Genomic DNA, 11,800 nt, shown 5'->3' on the forward strand with positions numbered 1-11,800 from the left:
ATTACCATTCTTTTTGTCAATGGAACCACATGGAATGTGATTCAGTCACATAAAGACTTATGGTTCTGACTGAAATCCATGAAATAACTGATGCTGGGCCATTTGATTCCAAGATAATAGTGGAAATATTTGACCTGGGTGAGGGACAAATAGGAATCAATTGCACTATAATTTCAAGTTACTTCCTATCTTATACATTAGGGAAAGTTATTTTTCTATGTAACTCAGCCTGCAAAACCACAAACCACTTAAAGACGGGAAAACACAGATTCTAATTCCAGCTTTACTTAATTTAAAGACCTTCAAGCTGACTTCATGATCAAATCATCTTCAAGGGTTAAATAACATTCTCCCAAGCCAGTTTACAATGGGAACACTAAACAGCCAACACAGCATATTTATAACTCAGACTTTCTCACGGACATGTTTGTAGAATGAAATTATAAACTGGACATCATTTCCTTGCCTTGCTTGTTGGAAATGCAAACCACAAGAGGGAGAAATGTACGAACTTACTGTGAATGATGGATTTGTAAACAATGCCACAGTAAAGTCCAATTTTAGCACTGCATACCCATTCTACCTTCCACTGATTATCTTTGCTTTGGTTCTAAAAGTACTTGGTTGTGAAAATCATTTACTAAACCTGTAAGCAAGTTAACAGGTTTTTCCAAAACCATGGCAAATGATTAGAGTGAGCGAGAGGAAAATCTCTTGAATGTAGAATATTCTGACCTCATTCCAGGGCAGGTGAAGCAGCATCAATGGTGAGGAAAAGCTGGCCCATTCGTTTTTATCTTTCCACATTGATGGGATCTCAAGTTTAAAGGGGTGTGTTCTTTTAGAATGTTCTTTTAGAACATTGTGGCTACTTGATACAAGGGGCTGGAATACATGTCTGCATTCGTCATTTTATCTCTTCTATTCAAGAGCATGTGGCCATTGGGCAACAGCTGTCTCTGTTTTCTCATTAATGAAATGAGGATGCAGTGATAAGTACCTGTGCTGGGTATGGTCATGCTTCTTGTCATCTCTGTACCTTCTCAGCATACTTTCTATACTGGAATAATTTCCCACTTTGTCTTCCTAAGACATAATCAAGAAAATGCCTGAATTTGCCTGTGAAGTGAATAGAAAATCCTGCCAGTTTGTCCCCACAGTTTCGACCAGAGACCCCCAACCTCTAATTATATGCATCTGATGTAGAAGAGTGAGGAGCAGGAGGCATTTGCTGGAATGGAGTCATGGAGAGGAGGGAAGAGGCTCCATCACTGAGAGGCAGCCTTCGAGAAGGTCATGGTGAGGACAGAAAAGGCTCCATCACTGAGAGGCAGCCTCCAGAGGGCCAGGGCTGTGGTGAGGGAGACATGTCAGGGCAATTTCTCTTGATTCTGGCACTTCTACCCCAAAGCTTGATTGTGTGACCCTCCTGGACAGTGCATGAGGTAGCCAAGAGCCTGAATAAATTCTCTCCTTCAGTTGACTGTAATTAAATGCCACCAGGACTGTTGTTCAAATTGAGTAATTTAGGTCAAGTGCTGGTAAGAACTCACTCAGCATTGTTATTGTAGAATTTTTGATTAGACCCAACCACAGGATGTGAGAGCATACTGCTTTTAAATTTTATATAATGTTAATGACATCCATTAAAGGTTTTATTCTTTTTCTTAAAGGTTTTATTCTTTAATTTTACCTTTTTTATATCCATTTTCTTTTATTTTTAATTCTATTCCAATTTTCTAGTAGAGATTTTCATTATCTCCTCCCGAATATTTCAGCAACCTTCCAACTGGTCTTACTTTCTCCCATTTCACTGTTCTTGAAACTCTTCATTTCATTTCTATTTTCAAATTTCTTTTCATTTTTATATGCAACGTTTTTATTTAGGCATAGCTTATCTTTTAGCTTTCTTTTATTTCTGGCTTGTCTTCTAGGATCAAGTTATATTGAACCACACATGGTCAATGAGAGGATTGCTCTGCATTGTCTTAATTTTAATCTCCCAGAGTTCTCCTGCCAGAGTCCTGTACTTCCCTGATATTCTTTTGGGCACAGTTTATGTTTTATACTTTAGAATTTCTTTTAGATATTAACTATTCTGTAATATTTCAAATCCCCAAATCAAGCCAATACCCTGTAGTAAGTAATATTGGACAGGTGAAAACTTCATTTTTTGCTCCATATCTTATTTGATCATTTAAAAAAACTTTATTGAATCACCATGAGAATAGTCACAAAGCCTTTCAGTTTAATTATCGGTCAGTCATACAATGATAAAACACCTGTCCCTTCACCAGTGCACATTTTCCACCAACAAAAACCCCAGTATACCCCCTTCCACCCCACACCCCACGTGTGGGCAGATTTCCACCTCTCTCTCTCTCTCTCTCTCTCTCTCTCTGTTGATCACATTTAATATTATGACAAAAGACCCAACATTATTATTTGGAATTTTCCCCAACATTCAGACCTGCCAAAAAGACATCTTTAGATAATTTGTTTCCTATTGCTGATTATGAAGAGTATATGATGTCATGTGGCCAATATAGCAGCCACGCGAATTTGGATTTCTGATATTTTACTAATAAACCTAGAGGGATTACTGCCAAAAGCCCCTGTGTTCCAAGATTGGTTTGTGTGACTCTGGGATCAGAAGCAGAGGAAGCATTTGAGGGTGGCAACCCAGAGCATTGTCACGGTGAGGAGCAGGGACAATTTCACCCCCCATATCACGAGGCCCCACGTGCCTCGTCTATGCAGTCTCATACCTGGCTGTTCAATAGGCTCTAAAAGATGCGGGCCACCATGCCGTCGCCACAAGGGGGGGACAGGTGGAGGGACAGACACCCTTCCCCTCCTAGGGCGGCATAGCACCATAGTTAAATGCACGGTCCAGATGAATTTCGGTTGGGCATTATATTTTGCTCAGATTTTCCCACTACCATTTAAGCCTGTTTTTCAGGGACAAACGCTAGATGATTTACTTTCCATTGATCACTTTGCTATCAGGAAATGTCACGCAGCAGCTTATGTAGCCACAGGGTTTGGAAAATTGTCCTGGTACCCGCATACCAGACCCAGGCTTATAGAAGCTCATGGTCGCCGGGATTCCATCTGGAGAAGGCAGGGAGGCAGCACCTACCCCATCTGGGACCTTCAGTGATATTGGCTCAGTATGGAGCCCGGAGAATTCTCCAGGAGTTGTGGAGCCCGCAAGCCGGTTTTCTTCGCTGCTGTGTGTAATTTTACTTTTATCGTCTGGTGTTTGGACCACATCTGAACATGCTCAAGATTTAGTCCTGGCCTTGCTATCAGGAAGTACTCACAGTGATGCTCCAAGGGATCCTATGTGATGCCAGGGATCAAACAGAGCTGGCAGTGTGCCAGGCATCAAACAGAGCTGGAGTGTGCCAGGCAAGCACCTTATTCTCTGTACTTTTCCTCTGCCTGCCAATGCATGTCATAAACTATTTTTGCAAATCGTGTGTTACTCTCCTTTGAGGGAAGTGGCGTGGGTCCCTCTCATGAACCCAAGCAAAACTTTATCATTTCTTCTTGGAAAAAATACAGTGAGAGGGTTATGGTGTGAGACCAGGCTAGGAGAGGCCAGGGACCTTCTTCCTTGGGGTTCCCCAATTCTATGCTCACTCACAGAGGCTCACAGAGGTCTGAGAGATGGTGGACAGTCAAAGTATACCCAGATTCACCAGAGAGATGAGTCTGAGGGGATACAGACTCCACAGCCATCTCAGGACTGTGCTGCTGCAGAACCCAGAAGAGAGAAATTCTATAGGTCCCATCGCCTCAAAGCTGTGAAAGTCAGTCATTAAAGACTTGTGTTCAGCTACTGGCTTTGAGGGTGATTTGTGATGTAAAGTGCACTTTCTATTTGGCTCTAACAGCAACCTTGTAGATAAAGTCGAAAGTGCTAATCTGGATGTGAGAGAAAGGTGGTTTACCATTGGATGCCTGGCCCCACATCACTCAACTTGTGCTCTGAGGCAGAAGATGCCTGAACTCAGGTCTGTAGCTCCTGAGCGTGAAGTGACTGTGCTCGGGGTCCAGATCCAGGGCTTCTAGTCACCATCTGCATCCCACCACGGGAAGCACTGCTACAAGATACTGTGAGACGGAAGTGTCTTCTGGCCACAGTCTTCATCTCATCCATCCTCAAAACCACTACCAGTCAGGTATGCATGGGTTAATGATGGTTCAGCAAGCACAGTGCCCTCGACGCGAGGTTGAGCGACACACTTCATGTCTCTGTGCTCCAGGAGTCACAGCAGCCCTAGAAAGCCCGCTGTGGACTGGCCAGCAGTCACGGCTTGACTGGGGCTGGAGGAATGTGTTCTGGGAACAACCCCTCCTGAGAATATCTGTCCATGCCCTGTGGCATGCCTTCATGGCTTGGTGCCTGATTCTCCCTGGGCAACTGTGCAGAGAGGCCCAGGTGGACTCTGCACACTGGAACTCCGGAGCACTGCAAGGTCCCATCCTGGTTGTTGTACTCTATGGACTCCGCCAGTCCTCTCTGACTCTGTGGAGAAGGGATCATGAGGACCTGAGACCAATAGGATTTGGTGGAGGTTGAGGACTGCCGTGGTCCATGACCCCCGGGCGTCATTCAGGGGCTCCAGGACTAGGCAGAGTCTGTGACTGGAATCAGAAATAGTCCGATCCCCAGACCTGCATTCTCTGTCTACAGTAAAGGGAAGTTTATGGAGATTTTTGATGCATTTATGTTAATGTGTTTACATATTTCTTTTAAATCAGGAGCTTCTTGAGGACAGAGAGATAGTACAGAGGGGAAGGTGTCTGCCTTGCGTTGGCTACCAAAATTAGATCTCTGGTACCTCCCTGCCAGGAGTGATTCCTGAGTGATCCCTGGTGTGGGCCAAAATAAAACCCAAATACAAATAAATAGATCAAATTAAATCAAGAGCTTTTAAAGAAGATCATGGAAAGAGTGGTGTGGTGTGAGGAGGAGTGCAAGTGGAGTTCATGTTTTCTGTCATGAAATGTCTCCTTTTATTATGTCGGGTATTCTGCCACTTTCCGGATGCCACTTTAAAGGAGAGAGAGAACAAAAGGGAATACCCTGCCACAGAAGCAGGGTGGGATGGGGGGTTGGGGGTGGGAGGGATACTGGGATCCGTGGTGGTGGAAAATGGGCACTGGTGGAGGGATGGGTGTTTGATCATTGTACAATTGAAACCCAAGCACAAAAATTTGTAAATCTACAACTGTACTTCATGGTGTTTCACTAACAAAAATTTTTAAAAAAATGTAAATGATGGAGAATGGGCACTGGTGGAGGGATGGGTACTGGTTCATTGTATAACTGAAACCCAAGTCCCAAAATTTGTAAGTCTACAACTGTACCTCATGGTGTTTCACTAATAAAAAAAATGTTTTCTTGGGTTTGAGAAGTTGTACAGGAATTAAGGGGATCTCTCAACTTTGCCAGCAGTGCCTTCCAGCACAGAGCCAGGAGCAGCCTCTGAGCACCCTGAAGTGCTGCTACATATGGTCCCCACTGCTCCTCCCACTCCCATCAATGTGTACCTACGTGTCCAAGTGTTTTCTTTCATTTTTTTTTCTCTCTGGGGGCTGTCTATAGACCTACTCAGGAATCACACTTGGTGGGGCTTGGGGAAACTCTATGCAGTGCTGGGGATCAAAACTGGGCAGACACATGCAAGACAAGGGTCCCCACTAGTCTCTTTCATCCTGTATTGTTTTTTTTTCTTAAGCAGAGGAGTGACTCAATGACTTCAATGTATGGGAAGACACAGATTCGAACTCCAGCTTCACTGATTTTAAATACTTCCAAATTGACTTCAGAGAATTCTAGAATGCTCAAACCATCTTTGAGGGTAAAAGTAACATTCTCCCAAGTAATTTCACATTTGGGAATTTAACTTAAAGAAGCTAAAGCAGCGGTATGTCAGGCTGTAGTGTGAGGCTGTTTACTGCAGATACTTTGTAGTATCAACCAGATTCTACCTGAATCCCACAAAGTAGGAGTCTAAAGAAAGTTACAGCTCTACAGAAGTTCCCAAACCTACCTGGCCTACTAGCCCCCTTTCAGAAAAAAAAGTACTCAGCACCCCTCTGGAAATCTACCTTCTTTAAGCAAACAAACCAAAAGTGCCCCTCCCATCCCCATGCTCCCAAACTATATCCCCATGCTTCCCTCTGGAATCATTTCTGTAGTGCCATGGGGGATATTACTGTCCACTTTGGGAAAGACTCATCGATACTAAGGACTGAAATGCAGTTATTAGAAGATGCACATTGGAAACGTGGCTGCGCGTCACGGACTGTGAAGTTTAAAAGAAAGTGTAAGAGTGATGAATAGTGTAGATGGTTTCCATAAACAAAAGAAAATCGTGTGTGTGTGTGTGTGTGTGTGTGTGTGTGTGTGTGTACGTGTGTAAGTGCCTGCATTCATCTGGAGAGAAGAGGAGAAAATATTCTTTTAAAAAAATTTAGATCACACACTGCTTGCTCAGGGCTGGAGCGATAGCACAGCAGGTAGGGCATTTGCCTTGCACATGGCCGACCCGGGTTTGATTCCTCCGCCTCTCTTCGAGAGCCTGGCAAGCTACCGAGAGTGTCTCGCCCACATGACAAAGCCTGGCAAGCTCCTCGTGGTGTATTTGATATGCCAAAAACAGTAACAAGTCTCATAATTTGTTGGGAGATGTTACTGGTGCCCGCTCAAGCAAAACGATGAACAAGGGAGGACAGTGCTACAGTGCAGTGCTCCTACTCTGCTTGCTCAGGGATGTCTCCTAGAGATGCTGCCTACATAGTGGTGGGGATAGAATCTGGACCCAATGTGTGCACGGCAGCACCGATCCACTGTGCTATCTCCTCAGTCCTAGAAGAACATTCTTTTGACTAGCTTGCTTATTTACCTTGGGGATGGTTTAAAATGAAACAAGCTATTAGTACAAAAAAAAATGTTTAGGGTAATTGATATAAAGCAACACTCCTAAACTTGGGTTATTTCTAAAATGGTGAGTAAATAAATTTTCTTTTTTTAAAATTTAATTTTATTTTTATAAAGTTGTTCACGATAATTCATTACATTTAATATTCAAACACCAATTACATCACCATTGTACTTCCCCAACATCATAAGAGGAAAGTGTGTGAAGATTGTTGTATTTATCGAGTAAATAAATTTTCACTGATCAAGAGAAACTGCTGGGTCAGAAAGACAGCACAGAGACTAAGGCACGGGCTTGGCATGTGATTTTTTTTTTCTCACCTGGGTTTGATCCTTGATACCACATGGCCCACCCCACCCCTACCACTGCTCTCCTCCTAAGAGAGTTGCTACAGTTTTTTCTTACTGGCATTCTAGTCTCTTTTTCAGATTGAAACAGTTCCAGGTATTCACTTTTCTTGGGACTGGAAAAAAAATGACAGAATTTCCTTGAAGGTAGGTTATAGAAAGCTGATTGTAGTGAGCCTATGGATGACAAAATGGAAAGGAGAAGACGGTGTGGCTACTAGACAGACCTCTCTGGCTCAGGCTGCTCATGAGACTGTCTGCAGACCCTGGGCTGTCTTGGAGGGGAGGTCTGTTAGTGAGGTTCTTTGCCTGCACTTAGCCAAGTGGCAATTTCTTAGGGAATATTGATCCGAAGTACTCACGTACACCATCCAAGCAGCATAAATGCAGTCCGGAGTATTCATGGAAAAAAGCTTTTCTTTGCCAGGCTATTTTCTAAAGTCAAAAAGATCCTTTCAGGAGCTAAACAGCATGACTCTTTCCACTTCACACCCTCCATGAAAGACACACTCCCATTTCCAGACCCCCCAGGACCCCACACCATAGTAGAAGCTGGCTAAGATGACCTTTTCATATGAAAATATTCTGTCCAACTCCACAAGCATTTTGCTAGAGCAAAGGGCTATACAAGGCAAGTTAAAAGTTATCCCTGGAGACACAAGGAAAGCTCCTCTCATCCTAGAGAAAATGTGTTCAAGTATTCTTTTACTTAAATCCTTGAAATAGAATTCTGAATGACATACATAATGTCCTCTGATAGCAGGAGAGGAATATCTCAGTGTGAATAAAAGAAAATCTAATTAGCTGTGTTTTTCATTTCTGACAGGGCCTATGAAAAAATTGGCTCTTAGGGACTTTTTACTTCCTCTTCTTTTTGTTCCATGAAAAGCAGAACACCCAGACAATACTTTTTGGTGGGGGTACTTGGGTCCTAGCCAGCTACAGTAAGGGGTTCCACTTGGTCCTATACTCAGGGGTCACTCCTGGTGGGGCTCTGGGGCCTGTATATGGTATTTAGAAATCAAGCTTAGGTCAGCTGTGTGTGTAAGATTAAGTATCTTTTCTGCTGAGCCATTTAGCTCATGCCCAGGTAATATTTCTTTAATGTCACGACTTGTCATAATGCTCATTTCTTCAATCAAATTTAGCACAGTAATCATTAACTTTAATATGCTTAAAATATTAAGCAAAATGAATACAACTTCAGTGCCAGTAAACGTGTTCATGTTATTCAGAAATGGTTTCATTTCAGAGCTCCTGCTGTCCCCGTAAGTGCTACTGAATCATTTTGGAGGTTGAATGTGAGTATATTTGGGTCGGAGAGAATATTGTAGTTAGTCAACATGCTCAGCTCCCTGGTTGTTGCTGGTCTCCTTCCATGATCATGTGTCTAACTGTGGCTTCACTGGTCATTGCTGAGGTGGCCCTGGCAGTTCCCAGCTTTCTTCATCTGAGCAGCACTGCATCCTCCACCCTAGAACTGAACCAACAAGTTCTCAGCACCCGGTGGAGTACTGCCCAGAGTGCCCCTGGGGGCTGAGCACCATGGGGGAGTTTTATCTCCCCCCCCCCCAATGTGCCTATTGCCTCAGGCAACTGAGAGTCCCAGCCTGAGTTCTGGGAGCAAGTCTCTACCTCACTTAGAAGAGGTCCCAGGGGCAGTAAGTACAGATGTGCCTTTACCCTTTTCCTCAAAATTCTGAAATATAGAACATCCAAAAAAGAAAAAATCACCAAAAAAGGTGTAGGGAGACAGCAGGTAAGTGACTTGCCTTGCAATTGGCCAACCCCATTAGATGCCAAGCACTACATATGGTCTTCTGAGTACTGCCCTGAGTGATCCCTGGGCAAAGAGCCCAGAGTAAGCCCTGAAAACCGCCAGATGTGGCCCCCCAATCAAGCACCCAAACAAAGAAAAAATATATATAATATTAGAGGATACAATGAACATAAAAGTTTGACGAAACAGTGTTAGGTGCCCTGTCCTGCAATGGACATGCATGAAAAAAATCAAGGTGGGGTGCTGTGGAGGTGACAGGCATGGCCTGCGTCTCCACCACTCCTGAAGTCTATCTTACTGTAGGTATTCTGCTTCAAGATCTGTTTTGCAGAATTTAGGATCAACTGATCTACAGAGATGTATTATGCACAGTCTCCAAAGCCAAAGAAAGTCCACCCCAGCCTTCTTTTCTGTGTGTATAAGGAAGAGTAGCTGAGATTCTGGATACAACTTCTCTGCAAAAACCAAGGAAAACTGAGGAGATCATTATTTGAAATAATAGTCTTTGGGGAGTGACTGGATTTTAGATTTTTCTTGGAATTGAGCTGAAAAATCTTCATGATACAGTCTAAAATCTGATGGGTATCTTTGAAGATGAACTGCATTACAGCCCCATCTTTTTATTACAAAAAATTGATAAATTTTTTATGAGATATCATAACATTAAAAACATTCAAATTTCCAGATCTGGAAAGAATTCATAATTTTAACCTGGGGGAAATTAGAGTATTTGCAAAGTAGAATCCTGGGGATGGAGCACATGCTTGGTACATATGAGACCCCAAGGTCAAATCTCCTCCCTGCCCCCGTCTGCCATGTTGTGGGGATGAAGCTGGTAGGTTCTGAGTGCCCTACACAGGGAAACAGAGAGAAGGAAATGTGGGATCTTCTGGAGGGGTGAGACACTACACTAAGAAAATGCAGACCCTGCGTCGTCTTCCACTGAGGTTTACTCCGGGGCACACATGTAGGATTGGGGGTGGTCTGCAGGGGCTGTCCAGAGTCATCATGGTCTGGACCAAATGCCTCAATCCAAGTAATGTGTCCAGATAATAACCTAAAGTAGACAGTGGAGAGGCTTTAAAACATATATGAATGCTGATGGGTTTGGCCTTTTTGGAGGATAATATGGACATTCCTCAAAAAACTAGAAATTGAGCTTCCATTTGATTCAGCAATACCACTCCTGGGAATATACCCTGGGGCCCCAAGACACAGAGGAGAAATGTCATTTACACTTATATGTTCATTGCAGCACTATTCACTATAGCAGACTGGAAACAATCTCAGTGCCCAAGAACAGACGACTGGATAAAGAAACTGTGGCACATCTACACAATAGAATACTATGCAGCTATTAGGAAAAATGAAGTCATGAAATTAGTTTATAAATGGATGGACATGGAGAGTGTTATGCTGAGTTAAATGAGTCAGAAAGAAAGGGACAGATATAGAATGACTGCATTCTTTTGTGGTTTATAAAAATAAAATGAGATTAGTATCCAAGGCCAGGAAAAACAGGGGCCAGAAAGGGTCAATGGTTGGAAGCTTGGCACAAATGTGTTTGGGGGCTAAGGGAAATTAGGAGAGAGAAGGGACCGGTATGACAACAATAATTAGAAGTGATCACCCTGGACAGGAACTGAGTTTTGAAAAGTTTTGAAAGTAGGTAAAGGAATATACACGATAACCTTTTCAGTATCTATACTGAAAACCCACAGGTGGAAAAGGAGAGAGAGAGAGAGAGAGAGAGAGAGAGAGAGAGAGAGAGAGAGAGAGAAAGAGAGAGAGAGAGAGAGAGAGACAGAGACAGAGACAGAGACACAGAGACACAGAGAGGTGCCTGCCATAGAAGTGGTGAGGGGCAGAAAACTGGGAACATTGCTGGTGGGAAATGTACACTGGTGAAGGAAGGGGTGTTGGAACATTATTTAACTGAAACCCAATAATGACCAACTTTGTGACTGTGCATCTGTGATCTGTGATTCAATTAAAAAATTAAAAAAATATACAGGTGTTGGGGCCAAAGCAATTATACAGCTAAAAAGGCATTTGCATTGCATGTGGCCAAACCTGGTTCGTTCCTTGGCACCCCATATGGTTTTGAGCCCACCAGGCATGATCCCTGAGCTGAGTCAGGAGCAAGTCCTGAGCACCACTGGGTGTGACCCCAAAACAAAACAAAAGCAAGAACAGGTGTTGGGGCTGGAGGGAGAAAATGAGGGTTAGGGCACTTGCCCTGCATGTGGCTGATGATCTGGGTCCCATCCCTATCACCCAAACCCTGCCTTCAATGAGCACGTCTGGGATGGCCCTTCCCTGCCCCTCAAAAGCCACAGGACCTGAGTTTCTCATCCAGATCTGGTCAATCAAAATCTGAGGTAAGGATATGGCAGGAATACATATTTTTTTCTTTTGGGGTCACACCTAGCGGTGCTTGTGGGACCAGATGGGATGCCGGGATTGAACCAGGGTCAGCCACTTACAAGACAAATGCTCTACCCACTTTGCTATCACTCTGGCCCAGGAATACAATATTTTTCAAGCTTCTCAGTGCACAAGACTGAAAGTCACTGCTTCTAGTCACTGGAATTCTACAACCCTGCCTTTGATGAACTCTATGAGGAACCAAGTATCTAAAAATGCATCTTTAAGCAAGCTCTGGCCACCAGTCAACAGCTGGAAAGCCACACAGACTCAGGCTCTCCCCACTC

The sequence above is a fragment of the Sorex fumeus genome, unplaced genomic scaffold, assembly GCF_029834395.1.
Source record: "Sorex fumeus unplaced genomic scaffold, SorFum_2.1 ptg000044l, whole genome shotgun sequence".
NCBI lineage: Eukaryota > Metazoa > Chordata > Mammalia > Eulipotyphla > Soricidae > Sorex > Sorex fumeus.